The sequence below is a fragment of the Sturnira hondurensis genome, unplaced genomic scaffold (assembly GCF_014824575.4).
Source record: "Sturnira hondurensis isolate 20B ecotype Veracruz unplaced genomic scaffold, ASM1482457v3 Scaffold0014112, whole genome shotgun sequence".
Classification (NCBI taxonomy): Eukaryota; Metazoa; Chordata; class Mammalia; order Chiroptera; family Phyllostomidae; genus Sturnira; species Sturnira hondurensis.
The window spans coordinates 400,491-428,198 of NW_028086743.1; the positions used below are offsets into that span (position 1 = coordinate 400,491).

Below are 27,708 nucleotides of genomic sequence, written 5' to 3' on the forward strand. Positions count from 1 at the left end.
AATAGCATACCATTCAGCCTCCTTGATTTTGGGTGTTTTGGGTTTTTTCCTTTGCGGCTGGTTTACAGTTTCAGTCCCTTGTGGTCAGAGAAAATGCTTGGTATGATTTCAATTTTCTTAAATTTCTTGAATCTCTTTTTGTGTCCTATCATGTGGTTTATCTTTGAAAATGTTTCATTTGCATTTGAAAAGAATGTGTATTTAGCTTCTTTGCAATGAAGGGCTCTATATATATCAGTTAAGTCCATTTCATCTAGGGTGTTGTTTAATGCTGCTCTAACTTTGTTGATGTTTTGTTTGGAAGATCTGTCCATTTTTGACAGTGGGGTGTTAACATCCCCTACTACAATTGTGTTGCTGTCAATATCTTCCTTGAAGTCGTCTAAGATTTTCTTTATATATTTGGGTGCTCCCATGTTGGGTGCATACACATTTTCGATGTTAATGTGTTCTTGGTGGATTCTTCCCTTGAGTATTATGAAGTGACCTTCTGGGTCTCTCTTTATGGCCCCGTTTTTGAAGTCTATTTTGTCTGATATGAGAATTGCTACCCCAGCTCTTTTTTTCTTGTCTGCTTGCTTTAAAAATTTGTTTCCATCCTTTCACTTTTAGTCTGTGATGGTCTTTTGTCCTGAGGTGGGTCTCCTATAGGCAGCATATGTGTGGTTCACGCTTTTTTTATTCATTCAGCTATTCTATGTCTTTTGATTGGAGCATTTAATCCATGTACATTTAAGATCATTATTGATAGGTACTTATTCACTGCCATTTTTGTACCTGTGTTCCTCTCTTTCTCTCTCTTTTCCTTCCTTTCCTTAAAGCAGTCCTTTTAGTATTTCTTGTAGTGCTGATTTGGTGGAGGCATATTCTTTTAGACTTCTTTTGTCTTGGAAGCTCTTTATTTGGCCTTCTATCTTGATTGAAAGCCTTGCTGGGTTAAGTAGCCTCGGCTGTGGGCCTCTGTTTCTCATTATTTGGAATATTTCTTGCCATTCTCTTCTTGCTTGGAGTGTTTCCATTGTGAAGTCAGTAGCTAACCTTATTGAGGCTCTCTTGTATATTACTTCCTATTTCTTCCTTGCTGCCTTTAAGATTCTCTCTTTGTCTTGGAAGTTTGCCATTTTAATAATAATGTATCTTGAAATGGGCCTCTTCGTGTTCCTCTTGATTGGGACTCTCTGTGATTCCTGGATTTGTGTGACTTTTTCTCTCATCAAATTAGGAAAATTTTCCATTATCACTTATTCAAATAGGTTTTCTATCTCTTGTTCTTCTTCTTCTCCTTCTGGTATTTTTATTACTCGGATATTATTACGTTTCATATTGTCTTGCATTTTTCTTAATTGCTTTTCATTCTTTCTGAGCCTCTTTTCCTTTTCTTGCTCTTTCTGGGAATTTTTTTCTACTTTGTCCTCCAACCTACTGATCCAATCTTCTGCTTCATTGATTCTGCTTTTAATTCCTTCTACTGTGTTCTTCAGTTTAGAAATTGTATTCTTCATTTCCTCTTGACCTTTGCTGATAGTTTCTATTTTCTTTTTCATGTTGATATAGTTTTCTGAGTCCATTGTTGTTCTCCTATAGTTTCTGGTAGCTCATTGTGAGCTCTTTGAATTTTCTGATAACCAGTGCTTTGAATTCAATATCTGATAGTGGACTTGCCTCTCTTTCATCTAACATTCTTTCTGAGGCTTCCACATTTTCTTTCATTTGGGGATTTTTTTTTTCTTTCTCTTGTCATTGTTTGTGAGACTCTTCTTGTTAGCCTCAGCTTCTTAAATTGATCTGTTCTGACTCCCTGTATTTATGGTGTGAACTTCTGTGGTAAAATACCTGTGAAATTCGGTGGTGCAGTCTCCTGCAAGTATCTTGATATTTTCCACTTCCACCTACTCCCTTTTGTGTGTGTGTGTGTGTGTGTGTGTGTGTGTGTGTGTGTGATCAGTTGGAGGGGGCAGCTAAATTGTCTATGACAGCAGAATGTATATTATGATATTTACAGTTACTGCCAGTAGAGAAAAGATAGAAGATCTTTAGGCTATGCATAGTGTTGACCATAATCTTCAACCCAACTTTCCACTTTTATGAAAGGACGGACAAAAGATAAGTCTCTTGTTGGGGAGAGAAGGCTTGTGAGTTGGATCCAGAAAGCAGTGAGGTTGCGGGTGGTCAGATTTTGAGGTAAGGTGAGAGTAAAAATAGTTAACAGGTGTAGCATGTGAGCAAGTAGAGTTAATCACTATAGTAATAGAATTCAGGTACCTGTAAATTGGGCTAAGATCTGGCAAATGTGTTGTGAAGTATTTATAGTTGTATAGAACAGCTATTATTTATAAGAATATTAGAGCAACAATCATATGGCAGACTCTATGTGATCTCTCTGAATAGGGGTACAGAGCTTTGGTAGTGTGCCAAAGGAAAACAAGTGGTGTGAAGTAAAGAAAATTAGCAATACACTCCAGAGGAAAGAACAAGGGAAAGCTGCCAAAAAAATACAATATAACCAGCCAAGAGTAAGAAGCCTATACAGAAAGAGGAGAAATACAAAGACACTATTAAAATATAAAAGAAGTGAGAATAATGAAAAATACAAATATGAAGCAACTTGTGGCTTCTCTGCTATAGCAAAGTAAAATTTGTCTCTCTGTCTTTATTTTTGAGATGACCCCTCTTTGGGATTTTTCATAGTTTTTCAAAACACCCCACTCTGGTATTTTCATAGTTCCCAGTTGTTTGTGTCTCTTGTGGTTAAAAAAAAACAACAAAGCAACGAACAAACAAACAAAAAAGCAGGTTAAGGGAGGACAAAATGATAAGTCTAGGAAGAAAGGAAGAAGGACTAAAACAGGAAAAAATAAAGGAGAGGAACAAAGTATGGAAAGATAAAGCAATAATAAAATTAAAAACATATAAGACTACTTAAAAAAAAAAAACCTTCCCTTGTTGGTTTCAAACTGTTCAAACCAGTATTTCTGGTTGCAGCAGGACCTCTCTGTGGGCGAGGATGCAGGCGTGCCAGCCAGGGTATCAGACTGGGGTGCAGGTACCCGCCAGGCTGACTGTGGCCCGCAGGATCTAGCACTGTCCTTCCCAGTCCTGGGGTGGGACTCAAGTGCTTCCCCTGGATCGCTGCCAGGCTGGGTGGGAAGCAGGCCAAGCTGCGGTTGCAGGAGAACACCTCAGTCCATTTTCCAAAAAAAAAAAACTTCTCCAGAAAGCCTGCCTCTCAGCCTAGCTCAATCCCCAGCCTGACCGGTGATGACAATACGCCTCTCAATTCTCCCAGGCTGGGGACCACAGAGTCCTGAGGACAATGACCCTTTGTCTTTGTTACCCTCTCTCTAAACTCAAGCAGACAGGTCTCTGCCTGGCGTTGCTCAGCCTTGCTTAGACTGGGAGGGAGGGAGCTGATGACTGGCACTGGTCACCTACTGATGCTGCTGGGTGCCCAGGCTCCCCGTGACAGACGCCTCCGGCGCTGGTCGCTGGTCCAAGACCGATGCCTCTGGACCCCAACTGTGGCGGCGGCACCGGAGCCACCTGGTCGCGGGGCCGGCCTGCCACCACCGCCACTCCTGTCTCCACTCATGTTCCCAAGACCCCACTGACCTGCCGCTGTCCAGTCCCTCTGCGTCCGTCACAATCTCTGGTCTCCGAATTTCATAAGTGCTGGATAACTGTTGGTTGATTGCACGGTTCCTCAGTAGATCTGCCAGGATTTTCTCTCATGTATGAGGGCTGGAATTCGCTCCATCCTACTCTGTCGTCATCTTCCTGGTCAGCCTTTATTATATTAAGGTATGCTCCCTCTATTTCCACTTTGCTGAGTGTTTTCTTTTAGTAATTTTTTGTACCCAAACCTCCCATGGTAAGAAGTAAATTTAAGTGTGTACACACATTACATTCTAGCTTTCCGGGTTTAAAAAGCATGCTAAGAGTGGATAGTAGACTCTTCTAAATTTTTTTCCTCATAAACTGAAGCAACATTCCTATCTGAAGTAGTAATTTCATGCAGTGAATTCCTGTGGGCATTTTTATCAAATGTGTGTTGTACTTTACCAAATGATTTTTCAGCATCTATGGTATGATCATGTGGTTTTTGTCTTTGGTATTGTTTATGTGGTGTATTACATTTATTGATTTATGTATAATGTATCATCCTTGCATTCCAATGCTGAGACTATACCCTAAGAATCCTGAATCATCAATTCAGAAGAACTTATGCACCCCGATGTTCATAGCAGCATTATTTACAATAGCTAAGAGCTAGAAACAGCCTAAGTGCCCATCAGTAAATGAGTGGATCAAAATACTCTGGTACATTTACACAAGGGAACTCTATTCAGCAGAAACAAAGAATGAGCTCCTACCCTTCACAATATTGTGGATGAAGCTGGAGAGCATTATGCTAAGTGAAATAAGCCAGGTGGTAAAAGACAAATACCATATGATCTCATCTATAAGTGGAACTTAACCAACAAAACAAATAAGTAAGCAAAATATAACCAGAGACTTTGAAATTAATAACAAATTGACAGTAACCAGAGTGGAGAGGGAAGTAGAAGAAGGATCAAGTAAAAAAACATGTATAGAGGACTCATGGACAGGGACAAAGGGCAGGATTGGAGGGGAGCACTAATTGATTGAGGGGGCACTTTATGAGTGAGAAATGTGGGAAAAGGTGGTACAACTGTAACTGTAGAATAATTAAAAAGAAAATAAATGAAATATTACTAAATTAGCAAATAATGCAATAAACATGTCATTATTCCTATTTTTAAGAAAATTAACCCATAGATTAACTAGTATGTTGAAATCATAATTGACAAGAAACAAAAAATTGTCTAGAATTATTCATTGCACATTTGCACATCTCTGTACATTGCACATTTCACTACAACATTTTACCCTCTCATAAGTGTTTTCCATGATTGTTACCAATAGCACTATTTATAACTTGAATTATTAATATAACTATATGTAGAATAATAAATATACTCTTGATTTCTTATTATTTGTCCTTTTGTGTACGGATTCTAAAAATACATGAACAAAAGTTTTCTTGTTTGTTTAGTGCTTTTGAGCAACAAGTTTTTCTTAAAATGTTTAAAAGGAGACTACCTTTAATTCAAGCTGACAGTTAAGGGTCTAGAATAATGAAAGTAACATTTTATGCTAAGACTTTTGAGGGAGAAAACAAAATAAGAATTATGTGCTTAAACAAACATTTACGAACTATGGTTTCAAAATTTATTATCATGAACCTAAATGCCATTTATAAAATTGAAAATGGTACAGTTTTCATCAGCATTTCAGTTTCTTTCCAGTAGCAAATTGAACAAACCCATTAAAGCTAAAAATATATTTCAGCAGGAGAGAGTTCACATAGACTCTTCCTGAACAGACTGTGGTTGGCACCCAGGAAGCAACAAGAAGGTCCTTGATCTCTGATACCTGAAGGAATTTAGCACATGTGATTTATACATTACCTAGTAGCTCTGAAAATTTCTTATATTCTCAGAGTTATGTGTGAAGCGACATCTGCAATTAATTATTTCTGAAAATTACTGTGATATATCATGGGATAATATCACAAGGGTTATTTAACTAAGAATTGCATTTTCTCTGAATTTATTGAGAACTCTGCGCAGACTTTTGGTGCATCTTGGGAACACAAGATGCAAATCTCTCAACTACAAATATTGATTATCTTTCATGAGTGGGGACATCCTGTTCTAGCTATGTTAGGGAAATGATCCTGACTAGACAAATAATGTTCATTTTGTAATATCAGCTGCTATGACAACTCAGCCTCTCGCCTTCCCTGAAGATGACATTCTCATTGAAAGTTTTCCATTTCACCTTGTCATATTTGACTGCATTCTCTTTCCTCTCCTCTCAGCAGCCTCATTTGGACTATTTGGCTTGGTACACACTCTGCAACCTAAAAGGGTTTGACTATAAAATACTCATTAGGCCATGCAAAAATTTTCCTTACTGTTTTGTTTTCTCGTTTATGAACAATCAAGAAAAAAGTTTTCTTCTCCCCCTGGGATATTTAAACACTTACCTTTCCTCAAAAAAACATGGGACTCATTTTTTAAAACTGCAGTAATAGCCCCCTGTGCACAGGTGGTATACCTGGCTGACCTTCTGAAGAACAAAATGAACAGCCAATGATATCCCAGCATATATGAACGTTAGAGGGCAAAATTACAGAGGACATTGAAAAGTAAGGAGATTGCTTTGGGACAGTAAGGTCCCTGGGACCAGCATGGGAACCAGGGCTGCTGCAGCCCCAAGTCTGGTGACTTCCAGGCATGCTGCAGGGGTCTTGGAAGAGAGCCAAGTCAATGGCTCCCTCACTTGACAAACAGGGAGGATAGAGTGGCACCAGGATGGACCTGGATGCTTGAAGTTGCTTGGGGGAATAAGGATGAAGTGACAGATGCACAGGAATAATAAAATTTCTACTGCAACAGAACAGTGATAACTCACAAGGAATGCGACCACAGTGTTTGTATTATTAGATACATAGGTTCATTTAACTTGTCTATAATGCTATAAAAATTTTTGGAAGCTATGGCAACTTTACTTTTCATGGAAGAATATGGATGGAGATGATCAATTTAATCAGTTTTCAGAGAAATCTGATAACCATACCTCTTGAGAGTATAGCATTTAATGTAAGAACAGCGCTTATATTCTTTGTGTGCACATTTAAACAATAGAAGACTAGCTTGGTTTTTTTTAAAAGCACTAGGCTCATTTATAAAATACATATATTACCAAAACTGGTAGGCATTTTTTTCATTATTTTTATAAACTGTCTTCAGGGTAAATTATCATCTCTCTAAAGAAATAAACAATGAAACCATCAAAAATGTTCAAATCTTCCAAATGACATATGTAATACTGAATGTCTGTTAGGGTTTACATATATAAGGAACCTGAGACCAAGCAAAGGTGACCAAGAGACTGAAAAGCTAAAGATACCTCAAATGGGATAAGCTCTGAGACACTCTTCTAATACAGACTTTGTTAAATTTTAACCAGGGTCTTTCTAGTCACTAGGTTGAAAATCCAAATGACCATTAATCCATTTGAACACACATTTTATTCAAATTTGAAAGCAATTATTTGCTCATCTCCCTGAAGTATCTTGTTATTTCTTTTACTGTATGTTATCCATAGACATATCACTTGCTTATCAAATAGCAAGAAGACTGTACAAGATGTTAATATCTAACAGAGATTCACAATATATGGTAACATTAGCAGTGACTCACCATGAATAATGGAATTCCTTCTTTTATTCTTATTTCATTATATAATATAATTAAATGTGGTCTACTTTCTTCTCATTCATAGTAACTCATTATGTACCTCATCCTTATGATTCAGTTATTTGTTGTCTGTAGTTTCCTCACTATTTTACACCTTTAAAATTATTTTGTACATATTTTCTTTTTTAAAATCAAACACTGGCAAACATCCACAGTTTTCTTATATTCTGTGGGGGTGAATTTCCTCGCAAGTCTCCCCATGTGCCACGGATGAGAGTAAATATGCCTGAGACACAATGTGATCTGTTTAGGGAGGAGAAGTGAGCAGTGGCCAGTTTCTCAGGGGAGACAAAGGCCAGCAGTGGCCAGTTTCTCTGAAGAGAAAAAGGTCTCAAACCCCCTTCTCCAGGGCCTTTTATTGGGTTCTAATACACAGGAATACAGGGCAGCAAGGATCAAATAGTAGATAACAATTGAAAGAAATCTGAGGGTTTGGTATGAGTCAGAGTCTGTCAGGAACAGAGCTTTAGGGAACCCCCTTAACAAATGAATGAAAACACTCTTAGCAGAGCAGATTTCACAGGTTTATCAGGAAGTCTTTGTGGTGCCAAATTTTTCCCCAGGACATGCATGATCTAGCAAGGCAAGGAGCTGCACCTCTACCCATCAGGTATTCCTGCTTAAGGGGATTAGAGCCAGGGAAGATTTCTCTCAGAGAACATGGGGACTTGGGCTGTCAAAGCCTGGAGGATGAGGGTCCATTGCTCCCTCTTTGTTGCACCCCCCCAAGTCCTTCCATGAAGGCCTCCCAAGTGATGGAGTCTGGCTTAGGTTGCCCCCCACTGTGAGGGGTTTTACCTGTCATTGACTTCTGAACAAGCTTTGGGGACAGGGAGAGGAAACTGAGGCAGCATTTGCTACCAAAGACAAGCTTTGTTTTCTGCAACTGGCATTACAGAGGTCATCCCTCGACCTTAGCCACAAGGGGTCGAGATACAATTCCTAGAACCAGGCAGAGCGGTATACAACAATATTCAAGAAAAAATTAATTGATTAATATGATTTACTGAAACTTATAATGAGCTTGGGTATCATTTTTATTATTCCTCTTTACAGAATACTTTTTAACATTATTATATTTACTATTACATGCTTTGCATGTGAGTTCATTAGGAAAATTGTTTATTGCATCAGTAAAATTCATTAAATGTATTCTACATCTGTTCAAATGTTTCAAAGAGGAATAGAACCCATGTGAAACCTATCTACAAAAAAAATATTGTTTCTGGTGATACTATGGTATTCAGGACATTAGTTTTTTTCCACCCCTCATTTCCTACATAATTTTAGGTTTTAAAGACCTCTTACAACTGTCAGTCTCAATATTCATTTCACAGTTCATATTAACCAAACGTAGTCTATAGTAAAGGGGGGAATGAGGACAACAGTAACTGAACAGCAAAAAAAGAAAAATAATAAAAAATAGCAAATCTTGATCACATACAACTAGAAAATTTGAAAATGAGAAACAAAAATCACGATATCAATGAAGACAGTTTCCTTTGAATTATGTATAGTATTTAATTAAAAACCAACTCAGAAAAATATATGTATACAAAAGTCTGTCCAGAAGGTATCCATCTATATAATATGAAAAATAGAGACATTTATAGAACATTCAAGATATTAAAAAAAAACCATTGGGGGTGACTGAGGAAGATGGCGATGGGGTAGGACAAAGGATTTTGCTTCCCTCCACTCCGCAGAGAAAAACCGGGCTGACTGGCGGAGGAGCGCAGCAGATACTCAACAGGGACCCAGCATATAGGAAGGCAGGACTCCAGAAAGTGTAGCAGACACTGAGTGACCAGAGGTTGAGGAGAGGAGACCACCGCAGATCAACAAGGTACAAGGGAACAGCGCAGAGGCTGCAGTCTCTCCACCAGGCTGCACCAGGGCCCTGGCCGGGCCACCTTGCTCTCTGAGAGCCGAGGGCAGGCAACAACAACCCTGGGAGAGAACTAGTCATCGGCACCCTCCCCATCCAGCAGGGCACAGATTGGAAAACTCCAGGAGAGATCTATTTGCCTATAGTGGAAGAGAGAGGAGTGGGCATTGGGAAGCAAACCAGAGAGCTCTGATAGCCTGTGGAGTCAGGCTGTGGTTGCCTGCTTGGGGAAATGAGAGTCACCTGTTCGTTTCCGGTAGCGCGGGACCTGAGCTGGCGCTCCCAAAGTCTCGGGGAGCTGCGAGCTACTGGCAGAGACCCTGGAAGAGTGCCAGTCACCAGCTCCCTCCCAAACCAGCCAGCACAGACTGAGAAGCACCAGGAGTCAGGCTGTGGCTGTCAGCTTGGAAGAATTGTGAGATGCCCTGTGTGTTCAGCCACAAAAATGGGAAAGGTCCAAGCTCAAGCCTGCAAGACCAGGAAAGCCTGGCTGGGAGCTCGCACCCTCACCCAGTCCAGGGCTGGAAAGCCTGGGAAAAACCCTGCTATAAGTGGGGCATGGGAGAGCAGCGCCAGTCTGGATCTTGGGAGGGCACTAGCCAGACCAGCTGAGTACACTGAGATGAGAGAAAGGCCACGCTAATAGCGCCTCTGGCTGCTGCAGCTAGTGAGAAAAGAAGAAAAGGTTTGACCAGCTGGAAACCTACAAGAGGAGTAGGTGGAAGCGTAGAACACCAAGATACCTGCAGGAGACTGCACCACTGAATTTCACAGGCATCCTACCACAGAAGTTCAGACCATAAACCCAGGGAACCAGAATAGATGAATTTAAGAAGCTGAGGCCAACGAGAAGAACAACATAAAAAATGGGAAGACAAAGAAACGATCCCCAAATGAAAGAAAAGGAGGAAGTCTCAGAAAGAACGTTAGATGAAATAGAGGCAAGTCAACTATCAGATATTGAATTCAAAGCACTGGTTATTAGGAAAATCAAAGAGCTTACAACGAGCTACAAGAAACTACAGGGGAGCTACAATGAACTCTCTGCAAACTATACCAACATGAAAAGGAAATAGAAACCATCAGCAAAGGCCAAGAGGAAATGAAGAATACAATTTCTGAACTGAAGAACACAGTAGAAGGTATGAAGAGTAGGCCTGACTGGTATAGCTCAGTGGATTGAGCGCGGGCCTTCGAACCACACGATCGCGGTTCAATTCCCAGTCAGGGCATATGGCTGGGTTGCAGGCCAGTTCCCAGCAGGGGACTCACAAGAGGCAACCATACATTGATATTTCTCTCCTTCTCTCCTTCCCTTCCACTCTAAAGATAAATAAATAAAATATTTTTAAAAAGGGATCTATGAGGCAGAAGATCCCATAAGGGAGATGGAGGACAGGGTAGAAAGAATCCCCCTGACGGACCAAGTACTAAAAAAGAGAATCAGAAAAAATGAGGAGAATTTAAGAGAAATGGAAGACAACATGAAACGTAATAATATCCGAACATGAGGAATACCAGAAGGAGAAGAAGAAGAACAAGGGATAAAAAACCTACTTGAAAGAGTAATAACGGAAAATTTTCCTAAGTTGAGGAGAGATAAAGTCACACGAATCCAAGAATTGTGGAGAGTCCCAAGAAGGTGGAACACAAAGGAGCCTACTGCAAGACCCATCATTATTAAAATGGCAAACTTCCAAGACAAAGAGAGAATCCTAAAAGAAGCAAGGGAGAAAAAGTAAGTAACACACAAGGGTGTCCCAATAAGACTGGCTATTGACTTCTCAATGAAAACATCCCAAGCAAGAAGAGAATGGCAAGAAATATTCCAAATAATGAGAAACAGAGGCCTACAACCAAAGCTACAGTACCCAGCAAGGCTCTCAATCAGGATACAAGGCCAAATAAAGAGCTTCCAAGACAAAAGAAGTCTAAAAGAATATGCCTCCACCAAACGAGCTCTACAAGAATTACAAAAAGGGCTGCTTTAAGGAAAAAAAGGAAAAGAGAGGGACGGAGAGGAACACAGGTACATAAATGGCAATGAATAAGTACCTTTCAATAATAACCTTAAATGTAAATGAATTAAATGCACCAATTAAAAGACATAGAATAGCTGAATGGATAGGAAAGCATGACCCACACATATGCTGCCTACAAGAGACCCACCTCAGGACAAAAGACCATCACAGACTAAAAGTGAAAGGATGGAAACAAATTTTCCAAGCAAACGGACGAGAAAAAAAAGCCGGGGTAGCAAATCTCATATCAGACAAAATAGACTTCAAAAACAGGGCCATAAAGAGAGATGCAGACGATCACCTCATAATACTCAAGGGAAGAATCCACCAAGAGCACATTAACATCATAAATATATATGCACCCAACATAGGAGCACCCAAATATATAAAAAAAATCCTAGAGGACCTCAAGAAAGATATTGACAGCAACACAGTTATAGTAGGGGATTTCAACACCCAACTGTCTAAAATAGACAAATCTTCCAAACAAAATATCAACAAGGATATTGCAGCATTAAATGACACCTTAGATGAAATGGACCTAATTGACATATAGAGAGCCCTACATCCCAAAGAAGCTACATACACATTATTTTCAAATGCACATGGAATATTTTCAAAGATAAACCACATGATAGGACACAAAATGAGTCTCAATAAATTCAGGAAAATACAAATCATACCAAGCATTTTCTCTGATCACAAGGGACTGAAATTGAAAACAAATCCCACAGAAAAAAACCCAAACACCCAAAAGCCTGAATGGTATGCTATTAAACAACGTATGGGTCAAGATTGAAATTAGGGAAGAAATCAAAAACTTCCTCAAAACAAATGAAAATGAACTCACAACAACCCAAAACTTATGGGATGCAGCCAAGGCAGTCCTGAGAGGGAAGTTCATAGCAATACAGGCTTACCTGAAGGAGATAGAAACATTTCAAACAAACAACCTAACCCAATGCCTGAAAGAACTCGAGGAACAACAACAAAGACAGCCCAGAGCAAGTAGAAGGAAGGAAATAACCAAGATCAGAGCAGAATTAAATGACATAGAGACTAAAAGCACAATTCTAAGGATCAATGAATCCAGGAGTTGGTTTTTTGAAAATAAAGAAAATAGACAAACCTTTAATTAGACTCATTAAGAAAAGAACAGAGAGGACAAAAATAAACACAATCAGAAATTGAAGAGCAGAGATTGCAACTGATATCACAGAAATAGAAAGAATTGTAAGAAATTACTATGCAGAACTCTATGCCAAGAAATTTGAAAACCTAGGTGAAATGGACAAATTTCTAGAAAAATATAATCTTCCAAAACTCAATGAAAAAGAAGCAGAAAACATGAACAAGCCAATAACAGCAGATGAAATTGAAGCCATAATAAAAAAACTCCCATCACACAAAAGCCCTGGACCAGATGGTTTCACAGGAGAATTCTACAAAGCTTTTAAGGAAGAGCTAATCCCCATTCTTTAAAGACTATTCAAAAAAATCCAAAAGGAGGGAAAACTAACCAACTCTTTTTATGAAGCCAGCGCCATCTTAATTCCAAAGCCAGATAGAGACACAACAAAGAAAGAAAACTACAGGCCAATATCTCTGATGAACATCGATGCTAAAATCCTCAATAAAATATTGGCCAACCACATTCAACAATACATCAAAAAGGTCATACACCATGACCAAGTGGAATTCATCCCAGGGATGCAAGGGTGGTACAATATTCACAAATCAATAAATGTAATACACCACATAAACAAAAGCAAAGACAAAAACCACATGATCATATCAATATACATGTAAAAAGTTTTTGATTGGGTACAAGGCTGATAGGGTACCTTTATGATAAAGGTACTCAGCAAAATGGGAATAGAGGGAGCATTCCTCAATATAATATAGGCCATATATGAAAGACCTACAGCCAACATCATACTCAATGTGCAAAAACTAAAAGCTTTTCCACTAAGATCAGGAACAAGACAAGGTTGCGCACTTTCACCACTTCTATTCAATATAGTATTGGAAGTTCTAGCCACAGCGATCAGAAAAGGAAAGGAAATAAAAGGCTTCCAAAGTGGAAAGGAGGAAACAAAACTGTACTTGTTTGCAGATGACCTGATAGTGTACAGAGAAAATCCTATAGCCTCTACCAAAAAACTGCTCAAACTAATAAATGAATTTGGCAAAACAGCAGGATACAAAGTCTCGATCCAGAAATCAAAGGCATTTTTGTATACCAACAAGGAAACAGCAGAAGGAGAAATGAAAAAAAGTCCCATTCTATCTAGCAAAAACAAAAATAAAATATCTTGGAATAAACCTAACCAAGGAGGTAAAAGACTTCTATGCAGAAAACTACACAACACTGAAGAAAGAAATCAAGGGAGGCACAAATAAATGGAAACATATACTGTGTTCGTGGATTGGAAGAATTAATATCATCAAAATGTCCATACTACCCAAAGCAATTTGCAGATTCAGTGTAATACCTATTAAAGTACCAATGGCATATTTCACAGACATAGAACAAACAATTCAACAATTTATATGGAACCATAAAAGACCCCGGATAGCAGCCGCAATTTTGAGAAAGGAGAACAAAGTAGAAGGGATCACAATACCTGATATCAAACTGTATTACAAGGCCACTGTAATCAAAAGAGCCTGGTACTGGCATAAAAACAGGCACATAGACCAATGGAATAGAACAGAGAGCCCAGAAATAAACCCAAATCTCTACAGTCAATTAATATTTAACAAAGGGAGCAATAACATAAAATAGAGTAAAGATAGCCTTTTCAGCAAATGGTGTTAGGAGAGCTGGACAGCTACATGCTAAAAAATGAAACTCGAGCACAAACTTACTCCATACACCAAAATGAATTCAAGGTGGATAAAAGACTTAAACATAAGCCGTGAAACCTTTAAAACCCTAGAGGATAACATTGGCAGGAAAATCTCAGATATTTCACGCAGCATATTTTTACTGATACATCCCCTAGAGCAAGGGACATAAAGGAAAAAATAAACAAATGGGATCTCATCAAAGTTAAAAGCTTCTGCATGGCTAAGGAAAACAGTATCAAGATAAAAAAGACAACCAACTGTTTGGGAAAACATATTTTCCAATGATACGTCAGACAAAGATTTAATCTCCAAAATATACAAAGAACTCACACAACTCCACTCAAAGAAGATGAGCAACCCAATTAAAAAAGGGGCAAAGGACTTGAACAGACATTTCTCCAAGGAGGATATACAGAGGATCCAGAGACACATGTAAAGATGCTCAATATTGCTAGCTATCAGAGAGATGCAAATTAAAACCACAATGAGATACCACTTAACACCAGTCAGAATGGCCATCATAAACAAAGAAACAAACAAGTGCTGGAGAGGTTGTGGGGAAAAGCCGACCCTAGTTCACTGTTGGTGGTATTGCAGACTGGTACAACCACTATGGAAATCAGTATGGAATTTTCTAACAAAACTAAAAATGAACATGACTTTTGATCAGCAATACCACTATTAGGAGTATATCCTAAGAACCCTGAAACACCAATCCAAAAGAACCTATGCACCCTGATGTTCATAGCAGCACAATTTACAACAGCCAAGAGTTGGAAGCAACCTAGATGACCATCAGTAAATTAATGGATCAAAAAGCTATTGTACATTTACACAATGGAATTCTATGCTGCAGAAAGGAAGAAAGAACTACTACCTTTTGCAACATCCTGGATGGAACTGGAAAGCACTATGCTGAGCAAAATAAGCCAGGTGGTGAAAGACAAATACCATATGATATCACCATTAACAGGAATCTAAACAACAAAACAAGCAAGCAAAATATGAGCAATGACACTCAAATACGGAACAAACTGACTGGTTCCAGAGGGGAGAGAATGATAGGGGAAAAGGGAATGGACTCACATGTACAAGTATAATGGATATATGGACAGTACCTAAGGTGCGGGGGCAGAAATGGGAGGGAGGTGGGGAGCACTGGGTGGGGGATGGGCAGGGCTGGGACTATAAGACCAAAAACTGTACTTGGACAAGAATTAAATAAAAAAAAACATTGAACACAGTGCAGTGATGCCTCAGTCCCCTTCCAAGTAGGCACTTTGGAACCTCATACAGTTCTCCCAATCACCAACAGTTGCCTCATTCTGTTTTCCCAAATTTCATCGATGGTCTGAAATCTCTTCCTTTTCAAAGGTAATTTTAGTTTAGGGAAAAGCAGAAGTCTGAGGGCACCAAATCTCGGCTGTAAGGGGCTAAGTCACCTGGGTGATTTGATGTTTCACCGAAAAACTGTGCATGAGATGTGGTGCATGAGCAGACACATTGTTGCGATGAAGCTGCAAATCACCAGTTGCACACAGCTTCAGGCTTCTGAACCTCCTGAATAGGTTCTGCAAACTATAGTTAATGCAAAATTTGATGCAGATTCATTGCTCTGCTTGCTTAGCCATTTTGAGTCAGATGGCCACGCAGTACACACTCTCACTCAACAGTGTCTGCTGCCACCACCAGCTAGTACAGTGAAGTCATCATTGTTCACACAAACACATTTCAGTTCACTCTCTTTCGCTGCCACTAGTTACATTGATATTATGTAAACCATTCTCATTATATTAACAATGGCTCAACTTTTTTCTGACAGACTTTATATTTGTAATCATTTAATAACAAATACTCTATAAAAATTTATGTAGACAATATAAGTAATTGGGAGCAGTTGACACCTCCTGAAACATTTCTACCAATCATACAATTTTCCAGAATCTCAAAATTACTATTATTGCATCAGTACATTTGGAAGATTGGGAAGTACAATTACTGTATGCCACAATATTTTTTGCTTGTCTTCCATTATTGTTTTTTTCTTACATTATTGTTTTTTCTTCATTTTTTCTTTTGCTCAACTATTTATGATGTTATGTTTGTGTTATATGTGTATAATCCTTTTTTGAAATAAAGAGGATTAGAAAATGTATGAATTAATGAACTGTCAAATACAATCTGAGGGTGAGCTCATTGCTTAAAATTGATGACTTCAACTGTCATCTTAACTTGAGAATCTCAGATTTACCAGATTTCTTGTAGTAAATTTTTCGTTTCTATAAGGTACAGAAAAATTTGGCAGTTCATGGTTTGATTGACATTCTCTAGTAAATATCTTAGGATTTGTAGGTAATATACATTCTTAGTCACATATAGTGTTTTAAAAAAAAACCTTTTAAGTATGTAGTATAACATTCTTAACTGGCAGTTGCATAGAAACAGACATTGGGCCTATTTCAATCAGGAAGCAGTATGTTGTGAAATGATGAAGACCTTACTAAGGTACTCTGGGGGCTCCTTTTTTTCACTCTGGGCTGCTTCACACTAGCATGACATTAACTCTGAAGGAGCCAGATTTCCTGTCACAATCCTTTGTATGCTGCTCTAAAAGAGGTCACATCTATAAGTTCCAGTAATGCTTCTCTGAAACACTCTCTAAACAGGACTCACTAAACTGAGTTCATGAAATGTGCTGAGCTTTGGAGCTATACAAGCCTAGTCCAGATTCTGACTGTGTGACAAGCTGGCAGTGTGTCCTTGTTTAAGTTAAAGGACGAGATATTCAGTTTGCTCCTTAGTGAAATGGAAACACTAAAAGCAGTGTTGTGTGGATGAACTGAAATAAAATAACATTTGAGCAAGTGAGTTCCCAGAGCCTAGAACACTGTATTGGCTCAGACCCTGCCAGGTTCTTCCTCCTTGCTCCAGGCAGCTGCCCAGCAGAAGGAGCAGAAACAAGTACTCTCATTTTGTAAAAATCAGTGCTGCATGGCCCAGGCAATTCCTTTCTCTCAGCAGCTGCCCAGTTCAGTGTTACTCTTTCAGAATTCTTTCTTTCCACTGAACTCACTATCTGCAAACATTTGTCAAGACACAGCTATTTGTCAAGGTACCCAGTCAAAATGCCAGAGCACTTAACTAAGGAAATCTATTCATGAAAGGGTGTTTTAGAAGTCTCAAACTCACCTACTCTGGAATTACCTCTTCCTCACGCTAACCCTAGGAAGGCTTGTTTTGAATATGTAAACTTAATGGGACAATGTCAAAATTGTACTCAATATTTTATGTAAAGAGCTGACCATTTATGCCTTTGCAAGAAATAATGCTGTTTCATCATATTTGTGTGAGAGTAATTAAAGTTGGATTTGATTTTGATATTAAAACTTTGACATGGTTTTATACCTTCTCAGATTGTTCTCTTAAAGTATTCTCATCAAATGTTAGAGGGAGTGGCACACGCTGTTCAGATCAGTGCACAGCTCCAAATATAAGAAGAACTAAATCTTTTGAAATTTCATTTCCTTTCTTGTTATAAAGCATGTAGTTTCTACTGCTAATTATTAGTTCCCAAGACTAAAAAGAAAAGACTCATGCTGATATTCCTAGCAGGTAGTCTAAAATGTTGTTAATAATAAATGTTAACAATTTTAGAAAATATCATATTCTTCTTTTAGACTCATTACACAAGATACAACATGCCTACAGTGCTTGCCAATTATGTGTTATACCTATATGCAAAATTTTTCATCATGGCTCTTAATCCTATGACTACACAGTTAATTAACCAACATTTCATTTGTTGAGCCCTCAGCATCGTGCTAGGACAGGAGTATTTAATCCTGACTTTGCATTGAATCTCTTACAGAAGCAATTTTCAACCACCGTGTCACAGCAAGCACACTGGTGTACGGCAAAAGATTTTAAGGTCTTGAGAGGGAGACAGATGGAGGCCATGACCCTAGGTGAGTTCCACATGGCCTGTGAGATACCCAAGGCTGAAGAGGCTATTGCTGAAGCGCTGGGAGGTAGCAGTGAGGCTCATCAGGGGGGCTGCAAGAGATAACGGGGGAGTGCATAGCCAGGACCATGGAGGGGCAGAGCAGCAGCTGTAAGATTGTGGTGGTCAGGGACATGGATTATAGCAATATTGCCATGGGGAACCTCCCCAGAAATAAGAAGGTTTGGAGAAGCAATGAAGGTGGTGCATGCATGCATCACCCTAGCAACCAGGACAATGTGAGCATAATGCAGCAAAAATAGATACATATGGTTGGTGTCAAAATCTAGGGAGGTGATTGGATGGGAGGGACATAACTTCCTATTTCCTTTTACCATGGTGGGATTATGTGGAGGTCTTTAAAAGTAAAGTGTACAAAAACAATGGGTGCTTTTGCTCCTCCTTTGCCATGTTGGTGTGTCTGAGGCTTGGGGGTAAGGTTTCTGAGCAGGTGGGCCTTGTTGGGAGGATTCCCTGTGCCCCTGCCTAAGCACAGCAGGTTCCAGTAAGAAGGAAGAGGGTGGCTCAGGGTGGTGGGCCCAGGGGGTGTGGTTGGCCAGGAAGCCCCATGCCCCTTTCCCAGATGGGAAGCTATAGTAGCTGCTGCCTGCCCACAGCAAACACCAGTGCTGACCTGTCAAGTGCTCCAGCACTGCCAGGGGACAGGTGCCATTCCCCACCCTGAGAGCTCCAGGCCTGAACAAGAGCACTGAAGGCACTGGGCTGGTCAGAGGAGGGTGGCAGGCTTGCACCAGTGGGTCCTAGTAGCTGGTGTGGCCAGGTAGCAAACACTGTGCATCTCCGGCATGTGTGAAGCTGCGGGACCCTGCAGCGGCAGCTGCCGGTGTGTTCCTCCAACACGGGGGTGCGGAGCATCATCAAGAAACATGTTGTGTATATTTTTAATAAAAATTCCTTTATCCTTTCCACCAGCCTCTGTCTCAGGAGTTTTTTTTTTTGGGGGGGGGTGTTTGTTTGTTTGTTTTGGGTTTTTTTGCCTATAGACATCAAGTAGTAGGACTGCACTGGTTGTTTGGTTACAAGAGTGGCAACCAATATGCAGCCCTAGCTCTTCCAGCGGAAGAGCTTAAGAAAAAGGTGACCAAGCCAAAGAACCTGAATATGATACAGGCATTTCATCAAAAGCCAGATGAGGACTCTTCTAAATTTTTAGAGAGGATCTATAAGGCTTCTAGAAGGCACACTGGTGCTGATCCACAGGCACCAGAGAATGTGCAGATGGTGAACATGACTACTACTGGGTAAAGTGCCTTGGATATCAGAAAGAAACTTCAGAGTATAGATGGAAATTGGGAATGAATCCTTCTCAGCTGGTAGACATAGCCTTTAAAGTCTACAATGCCCAGGAAGCAAGAAAGATAAAGCAGGCCATGGTGTTCTTAAAAAAGGGTGATGAGACCAGAAGTGGTGGGACCCTGAAAAGACAAAGAAAGTCCCACTAAGCACCAATGAATGTGCTTATTGCAAGGAAGAGGGCCACTAAAGAAAGTAGTGCCCGAAATTCAAAAGGGAAAGTAGGGATGGAAACCCTCACGAGAAATGCCAAAAAGGTGAGGGATGTCTGATGACAAATGAAGATGCCCAGGGGCTCCCTTGGACATCTCCCAACCCATTACTATTTCCCCACAGAAGCCATGGATACAGTTGATGATGAGGAAAAGGATCATTGATTTTCTTGTAGCTATGGAATACCCTGTAGATACATACTCATTGTTAGTTACAAAAGTAACCAAGGAAAGTTTGGATACAGTAATGGGTACTGGAGTGACTGGACAGTTACGAAAACAGGTGTTCCTCCCACCCTTGGAATGCCAGCTTTGGGATCAAAACATTGTACATAGTTTCCTCTAAATGCTAGACTGCCCTATTCCACAGCTAGGCCAAGGTTTACTTTGCAAATTGCATGCACACATAACTTTCTCCTGAAAAGCAGCAACTATGTATAGAGGTCCCACTGGACATGCTCTCCAGCTCCAGGTGCTCCTGAATTGCCTGGAAGGTCCCAGAGGTAAACTGGGAAAGGTGAACTCTCCCCACCTGAAATCTATGAAAAGGTTTATTGAACTGTTTGGGCTGATGGAACCCCAAATAAAGTAGTTAACATGCAAGCCACAAAAGTAAACTTAAAAGAAGGGGTACTAATCCCGTGGAAGAAATAGTACTTCCTCAAAAAGGAGGCTTTAGAGAGAATTTAGCCAAAATTGCAGGAGTTCTTAAAATCAGAACTAATTTGGCCATGCCAGTCTCCTTATAACACTCCCATTCTGCTAGTCATAAAGCCTCACACTAACGAATATCAACTTTTTCAGGATTTTAGAGCCATAAATTATGTTGCACAGGTCACTCATCCTATGGTGTCCAACCCTTATATTCTGTTTGCTATGGTGCCTAAAGATAATAAATGGTCCTAGGCTTGAAGGATGCCTTTTTCTGCATCCCAATAGATTAATAGGCTCAGTTACTATTGGCCTTTGAATGGCAGAACCCAGAAACAAAAACCCTGTTCAATACTGCTGGACTGTGCTGCCATAAGGATTTAAGAACTTCCTGACTATATTTGGTGAAGGAACTTTGTGGGTTCTTAGGGATTGCAGGATTCTGTTGAATTTGGAATCCAAACTTTGGACTTACAGCAAAACCACTGTACACTTCATTGAAAGGACAGAATTCTGACCCTTTCAAATGGACATGGAATTTTCAGGTAGCATTTGATACCTCGAAAGAAAAGCTGGTTTTGGCTCACATGCTCAATTTACATAAGCCTTCAAATTGTATATTCATTAAAAGAAGGAGATTGGACAGGGTGTAATAAGCCAGACTCTGGGAAACATCCTCAGACCCATAGCCTATGTCTCAAAGAAGTTGGGTCACATGACAAAAGGATGGCCACCATGTCTTCGAGCAGTTGGCACCTACCTGTAACATTTTACAGGAAGATGAGAAGTTTACTTTGGATTGGCCTACTATTGTATTGATACCACATCACCTCCTAACTTTATTGGTACAGAAAGAGGGTATTGGCTGATGGCTTGGCACATGGGAAATAACAATCCATTCTGTTGGATAATCCAAATGCTACTCTGCAGACTATCACAAATTTGAATCCAGCCACTCTGATTCTGACTCAGAGTGAGAGAAAGCTGCCCAGCATGACTGCTTGTAAATCACAAACCAGTTTTACTCTAGCAGGCTGGATATACTTGACCAGTGCTGGCAGCACCACACTGGGAGCTATATACAGAAGGGAGAAGTTTCATGGACAATGCACAATGATGAGTGGAGTAAATGGTAGTCACTATAGACAAGATAATAGAAGCCCAAGCCCTTGCACCAGGAACCTCAGCACAAAAGGCTTGGTTGATAGCCCTTAGAAGAGATTTAGAACCTTTTCAGAGAAAGGTTAACATCTGCATGAACTCTAAATATGCCTTCATGTTAGCCCATGCCCATGGAACAATATGGAAGAAGAAAGAAATCTTAACCTCAAGGAACAAGAACATTAAACATGTAGAAAATATTGTATAATTGCTAGAGGCAGTGGATCTCCCAGACCAGGTTGCCACGATGAACTGCCCAGGACACTGAAGGGATGGTTGCCAAATAAGCCAGGGGAACAAAACTGCTGATAAAGCAGCAAGACAAGCAGCTGGAGGGCTGCTATGATTGGGGGTCTTGATCTCCTGCTTTGATTTGTCAAACTTTAAGCCCCATTACAGAGAATGAGATGAGGAACTTGCTCAGGAATGGGGATTCACTAACTCTGATCTCAACTCCTCATGGTTGATCCACACCATAGTATAATCTTACTTCCCCAGGCTCTAGTGTATCCCATCCTCAAACACCTACACAAAGGGACCCATTATGGAAGGGATGCTTTGATGAACTTCATTAGGCCACATCTGAAGGGCCCCAATTTGCAAATGACTGTTCAGAGGATTACCCAAGCTCATCCGATATGTACCAAAAACAATCCTAAGACAGAACACACCCCAGCTAAAGAGGAAGTGCCATATAAAGGGTTATGCCTATTTGAAGACAGGCAACTAGACTTTACACAAATGCCTAAAACCAGAGGGAATTTTAAATTTTTAATAGTTTTTGTGAACAGTTTTTTCTGGATGTGTAGAGGAATGGCACAACAGAACTGACAAGGTGACTGAGGTAGCAAAACTTCTTAAAGAATTAATTCCTACTTTTGGATTTCCTCATAGTATTCAGAGTGACAATGGACTATCATTCACTTCAGAGATCTCTCAGAAGATTGGACAGGCACTGCACAGAAGATGGAAATACCTGCATGCTGGAGAGCTCAATTTATAGGAAAGATTGAGAAAACGAATCACCAAAAAAATAAGACCCCGACCAGGCACTTCCCAATGCTTTGCTTGGGATTAGAGTAGCACCCAGAAGTGGGCTTAAGTTGGACCTTTTGAAATAATTTATGGGAAACCCTTCCAAATCTCAGTTCTGGGAGTGCTCCCCAGATTTGGATCATGAATGGAAAATTAAGCAATATTGACAACATTTAGGGCAAACTAAGAATTTTGCACAAGTTTCCTAATTGAAAGTCTGCCTACCCATATGATGAGCCCTTACACCCATTCCAGCCAGGAGAATAAGGCTTACTAAAAACTTGGAAGACTCAAGAACCTGAACAGCAGATAGCTGAGCAATGGACTGTTCCCTATAATGTCCTATTGACAACACACTCTCCTCTAAATCTTGTGGGAATTAAGGCATGGATCCACGACACAGGAATCCATCCAAAATGGGTAACACCTGAGGAATATTCAAATACTGCTTCTGTGGGCGATGCTGAAAAGGAAAGCTGCACTTGCACTCTGAAAGGATGTTTAAAAGTTCTCTTTTAGAAAAATGCAGTGGGCCCCAATGCAAAGTGAAAATATCCCTGTACTTTATTTATGTGTTTGCAAATTTAGGGGATGTTAGCTGCCAGATACAGAGTTTGGGGGTGGTCCATTCCATTGTTAAAAAAAGACAAAGATTGAAAGTGAGTTATTGTTATTCCTGATTGAGTAAGAAGGTCTATGAAGTTTGCGGAAAGTGTCTAGAAAGGTATAAGGCATATATAAAGCTGAATTAAATGTTTGTGAAGGTTGCAGAGGTCATAGGAGGCTGTGAAATTATTTTTTGAAAGAAAAGAAACCTCAGTGTTTGGATTGAATTATTCTTTGATTTAGCTTTTGTTTTGTTTCTTGCTTTCTGATATTTTGGGGACTTTGAGAACTTTGCTGTTTTATGTATATTGAACCTTCATGTCATTTGGGCCTCATAGAGGTGAGTTGAGATACCAGTTAGTCTCAGAACATGTCTCTACCTTTTGAGGCTTGTGTCATTTGAACCTAAGAAAGGTTGTCCTATGCCAGTTAGAGCTGGCTGGGCTAAGAGAGCACATCTCTGTCATGAAACCAGTTGGTAAGATGTAAAACCTCTGCCAGAAAACCAGTGGATGCATTGGTAGGTGAGAGAATGCCTCTGCCATTGGGGCTTCGTGCCATTGGTACCAGGCAGAATCTGGCTGAGGTGAAAACATACCTCTGTCTTTTGGGGCTTTATGTCATATGGACTTAGTAAAGGTCTTCTAGCACCAGTCAGCACTGGCTGCGGAGAGAGAATGTCTTACCATTGGGGCTTCATGCAATTTTAGACCTGGGAAATGTCATTTCTGTGACTGGTTGGTGAGAGAAAAGATTCTAAAGCTAGTTTTAGTCCCCTTTTATCTTTTTTTCATAACTTTGGGTTTTTTAAATTATTTGTTGTTGTTTTGTTTCTGTTTTCAAAGAAATTTAGGATTTCTAAGTGTCAAGAATTTCATATTAAGCTGGAAAGAAAGTAATGTAAGATAAAAGACATGGCAATGCAATTTGGAAAGATATTGACAGAACAAGGATTTTTGCTTTGTGTTATCCTCCTTATCTGATCCCTCTAAATTTTGGACATAAAATTCCCTTTGCACAAAGCCAGTAATACCAGTTTCAAATTGTAGTTTTAATAACCAAGCCTTTGACTGAAATGTCATGCCGGAATGGGGCATTCCTGGGCTCTGGCTGTTACCAGAAAGCCTTGAGGAACAGAGACTGACTTTGGAAGTTAATGAAAGCCCACTAGAGTAATGGCCTAGTATGTTGTTTGGTCATGTGGTTCATGGAAGTCTTTCTAGGGAAGGAAATATGAACGGGATTATCCTAAAAACAAATGGGAACCTTAAGGACCTGAAGAATATAGTTATTACAGATAAAGCCATATGGAGGACTCTGGCTTGTCTTCTGTGACATGAAGGATAAACTAAGGTTCAATCTAAAGTTCCTTATGTAAGTTCCAGCAAAGCAGAATTTTAAAAAGCCTGTATGTTTAGTACTGCTCTTGTTATTTTTGTGTAAACAAGGAGGCAAAATTGAAAACTGGCAGTCTTTTTGAGGACAATGAGGGTAATCTTAGGGAGAGGAATCAGATTTTAAGGAAAATCACAATGCTCAGTCATGAACATTGGACTCTAGTGCAGCTAACTATCTTCAAAGTTTGTTTTCACTTGAGAGTTGATCTGGTTTCACCTGATGATATCAAATTATCACAGTTTAGGATTATTCCAGCAAAGACCTTGCAAGTGAACATCTTCTCAAAACAGTCTTGCAGACTTATAGACACTGTAGATCTTACTTAAGAAATCCATCTGCATTGCTGCCTCCTAGTACTCATTGGTTTGCCTGGACTAAACAGTAGAGTTGGTGAAGTACGATGCAGCCTATCAACTTCACTCTAAAACTATTTTCTTTTTCTACCGAAATGGTTCATGTAGAAGGGGGCCAGAAGTGTTAAAGAGGGGAATCTCAGGATATTGCCCTCAGCCTAATTTAAGTAGTAGGAAATAGGGCTTCAGACAGGTGTGACACACCTTACACACCTTTCTCCAAGAAAGCCATATCTTCTTGATCAGGGACAATGTAGAATTAGTCCATACCTTTGTTATTTAGTTGTTACAGTTTTTATTGTGCCTTCTAACTCTCATGTTAACAGTTTGTCACCTCCAGAATACAACTAGGATGCCAACTCTTCCAGTAAATGCCATCTTTTGATCATCTCACATGATGCTATCCAGGGACAACCAACTGACCTGGACTTTGCAAGAATTTTCTCCCTTGTGTAAAGGTTCACCTCCACTCCAGACCTACCTTTGTTAGGGCCTCTGACCAGCAGCTAGGTAGGCCTAAGTTCTTTGTCTAGCAGGAAGTAGTTACAGAAAACCAAGACCTTCATCCATCTGCCTTTGTAAGATTATAAGTATACAAAGTATTAAAGCGGGGAACCATAATGGGGTAACCCCCTGGTAATGTGAAAGTGTGGAGAAGCAATGAAGATATTCCACTCATGTGTCACCCCAGCAACTGGGACAACATGCACATGTTGCAGCAAAAAGAGGCACATAGGGCTGCCATCAAAAGTTGGGATGGAGATTAGATGGGATGGATGTACCCATCTACTTATGCCATGTGGAGGATTGTAAAGCTGTCTTTAAAAGCAGAGCACTCAGAGATGCCAGACACTTTTGCTTCCCCCTCTCCTGTCTGGTGGGTCTGCAGCTGAGGCACTGAGGTTCCTGAGCTGGTGGGCCTTGCCACTTAGATTCCCTGTGCCCCTGCCAGAACACTCAAAACTATCTGCCAGTTATACTCATGTTCCTCTGCCAACAGGGTGTCCCCATCAAGAAACCTCTTGTGTATATATTTTTTAAATAATTCTTTTCCTTTGCCCTTTTGTGTGTGTGTGTGCCTATGGGTAGCAAGTGGTAGGACCCCCACTGGTTGTTCACTTATAAGATAATATTGAAGGTTTTTGCCAAGGATGCCTACCCAAGGAGTTACGTCCCCAATGCATTGATGACTATACCTCAAACTTTATGATAGACAAGCATTGGAATTTAGCTCAACATGAGGGACACTTTAGGCTCCTCTTACCAGGATAATATCCAGCCCCTGGCCTATCCTGATTCAGGGCTGTGCTCATCTGCTTTGTCATTAGCTGAACAGAAACACTGGATGGTGTCCTTAAGACATGGCAAGGGGAGTCTCAGGGGGTTTGCCCCAATGCCAAGGTTCTGGTTGGCTATAAACAACATGCAAACCAATCTGGCCACACTGAAAGAAGTTTCCAAGAAGTTTATCCCTGTTACAACTGAACAGGGACCTGTGCTGGTCACAGGGGTGCCAGTTGTTTGCTACATGGAGTGCTCCTCCTAGTCCTTTGAGTGCAGCATCAGGGGTGTCTTCCATATGGACATACTGGCCTCCCTCAGCTGTGATCATAGGTAGCTACACCATACTGACTCACTCTGACTCACTATAGCAATCTGCTCCGCTGGCAAGACAACCAGGATAGGGTAACTGTAAGAAAGGCAAGATACACAAAGACTGAGCCAAGAGTTGCAATTTCATGTGAGGAGCCATGGAAGAATAGAGTGTTAGGAAGAGTGATGAATGGCACAACTACTCCCTTTTTTCACCCTGGCTTCCTGGCTTCATGACTGTGGCTGGGACTTCAAGATAGGTTGAGTGAACAATTCTCCTAGGCAAGGGACTAGGAGGCAGAAGGTGCCACAATTCCCCATATCCTCATTCCCCTCCTGTCCATAGAAAGTTGGAAGAGCTAGTAGGGCAGGCATCTGGGCCAGGAGCTTGGAGGAAGCAGTGGGGGTGGGGAAGCTGTTATCAAGCAGCAACCTTGGTTGAGTCTCTGTATATGAAGGGTGCCTTCCCTCCCTGCTGCCAGTCCCCATATTCTGGTCCTGATTTCCCTCCCCAAGGAAAGTGTCTGTTCTATGACCTTCTCTTTCCACTCCTTTCACTTTCAGAGCTGTTCTCACTCATTCTAAACTCCAGGAAACATGCACTAAATTAAAAAACAATTTAAGAAGCCCCATCCACACATGTATCCACCAGCCCTAGTTCCTTCTTCTAGTCCCCAAACAGTCTCAAAACAAAACCATGTCCATGGAAAAAAAAAAACTAAAATATAAAACATGCAATACCTGGCTATTTGGTTAGGGGCACTGAACTCTCTTCCCTTACATTGACAAATAAAAAAACGACAATACCCAAAACATAATAGCCATCCAGTGTGAATGAATCAAAATTACATATATTTTTATAGGATCAGAAAAAAAACATATTTTGTGCTGCAGAATGGTAGCAATTAGTTTACATGTTCCATGTAGTAAAAAAGGTTGACCATTGCTGTCCTATAATAATCTTTCAATATTATATAAATGGCAGATAAAGTTTGTGGTACAAATTTGTAACTGGCATCTTAAAAAAATAATTTGCATGTGATTATGAAGTATACCTAGAGTTGAGAACTTCTGACCGTGACCTTGTAAAGACGCAGAAGAACAAATGGAAAATTGTAATGAAGAATAACTTAACAAGTGCTAAGTCTTGTGATGACTTACTAATTTGTATTGTAACAATCTTCAGTATTATTCTATCAAAGATTCAATTTTTCTACTAGTATCAAAAATTATATTCTAACTATCAAAAAGCTTCTAAGATGGAGTCAGACCTTCTA

General features: G+C 40.1%; 1 pseudogene; it reads left to right on the top strand.

Moving 5' to 3' along the window:
• The first annotated feature begins 18,914 nt into the window (after positions 1–18,914).
• On the top strand, positions 18,915–26,583 carry LOC118998437 (rho-related GTP-binding protein RhoN-like; annotated as a pseudogene).
• Positions 26,584–27,708: the final 1,125 nt, after the last annotated feature.